The sequence below is a fragment of the Takifugu flavidus genome, chromosome 1, assembly GCF_003711565.1.
Source record: "Takifugu flavidus isolate HTHZ2018 chromosome 1, ASM371156v2, whole genome shotgun sequence".
Lineage (NCBI taxonomy): Eukaryota > Metazoa > Chordata > Actinopteri > Tetraodontiformes > Tetraodontidae > Takifugu > Takifugu flavidus.
Genome location: NC_079520.1, coordinates 12,285,731 through 12,286,178, shown reverse-complemented (window position 1 = coordinate 12,286,178; position 448 = coordinate 12,285,731).

Genomic DNA, 448 nt, shown 5'->3' with positions numbered 1-448 from the left:
GACTAAATGTGATTGTGACTAACAGCATCTCGCTTTGTATACTAGAGTTCCTTATGAAAACAAAATTAAAGATATTAATCAATTCCATTATTGTTAATGCCATTCTAATTTGAATATACTGTACACACACGAGCCTGGTACAAGGAAATTCCCACACTGACCCTCCCCAAGACGCTACAATACAAACAGGGTGCTGTACTATTAAGGCTTTGCTGATGGTGTATTTGTATATTTCCTTTTATTTTGACAGCGTTGATTCAGATGTATTTTGTGCCATTAGCGTCTATAATACCATGCATGTGTCACATAAAGGTTTATACAGCAGGGAATTATGCCGACCGGTATATTGTTTGCTCACTTCCAAGTAATTTTGCATAAAGTGCATCCTTTTATTTTGAAACGCCGTGGCGGAAGTCAGTCGTTCATACCGGACCAGCCTGAGTAATCG